This window comes from Diorhabda carinulata, chromosome 10 (assembly GCF_026250575.1).
Source record: "Diorhabda carinulata isolate Delta chromosome 10, icDioCari1.1, whole genome shotgun sequence".
In the NCBI taxonomy this organism is placed as follows: domain Eukaryota; kingdom Metazoa; phylum Arthropoda; class Insecta; order Coleoptera; family Chrysomelidae; genus Diorhabda; species Diorhabda carinulata.
The window spans coordinates 12494974-12496273 of NC_079469.1; positions in this window are offsets into that span (position 1 = coordinate 12494974).

Below are 1300 nucleotides of genomic sequence, written 5' to 3' on the forward strand. Positions count from 1 at the left end.
CTATACTTCTCACATTTTTCAAATACACGTCATGACAAGATGGTGTGTAATATCATTAATGTTATTTTGGTTTCTCTTCAATGATAGTTCAATCTAAAAGTTATTAAAAGTGAAACATCAAACGTTGAAGAAAATTATCAAAATCCGTGAATAACTTCGGGCACGTCTATACCAATTTCAAGATGCCCGACTTCATGCTCCTTTTTACATTTTTATTTCCTAATTCTACCTATCAGCTAAAGTTCTTAGCTCCCCAGCATTCGAAACAGTACCTGAAGTTTAGAGAATATAGAGAACTTGACTCCCTTTTTATTAAAAAGCTGGAAATTAAAAGGCTACTTAATAAGTTTCAGAAGTGTATAATTTCATTCGACTTTTCCAATCAACTATCAATTGCTAATATTGATATTAATAATGAAGATTATTAACCTCGCGATGAAAAAAGATCAATAATTTTAAATGGAAATTCTTCCTCATCACACCTTGTTCTCCATTTGTCGTAAAAACCCATTAAATATAAACATTTGATGAATAATATTATCAATTTAGAAAATAATTGGTTTTACCACTTATTCAATAAAATAGTCACGTTTATACTAAGTGTTATTTTAATTACATTTATTGTTATTATCACATATCCTTATGCAAATTTCAGAATTTCTATTCAATTTACTTCCAACATCGATTGTATTATAAAATAATAAATTAACCGCTGGACCACTAATAACGGACCTGATATATTATTCTCGGCTCATACAAACTTGGCCGACAGCCATTTTTACCTCCACCGGAAGTAAACACTGTTCGATGTCCTGGCGGCACCTTTGATATATAAGGTTGTTTGTTAACTATTGGAATAATTAAATTTATCCTGTTTTTTTATGATGTATAAATGAACATAATGACAAATTAAGACAAGCATTAGGAACTATTTTGATGGAATTTTGCGGCGTCTTTTTTCGATATCTGTTTAAAATAAACATAGGCGGTCGAAACAAGTCCATAATTTTTATTTCGCTTTAATTCAACAGATGAATTTCTTGATTGGTAAAACTATTTAACATATGTTTCTTTATCTAAATACCATCGGCGAAGGATTTGAAAAGGTATGCTCTGATTTTCTTCAAAATGTAGTTCACTGATAATTATACAAAAGATGAGGCAATTTCTCATAGAAATAATGAAGAATAAAGTCAATTTAATGGTATATTATGAGCAGAAAAGTACTAAAACTATTACGTTATCATTTTTCCTTGAGAATGACTTAGTTAATGAGGACTAAAGTGTCAAAATAACCTTG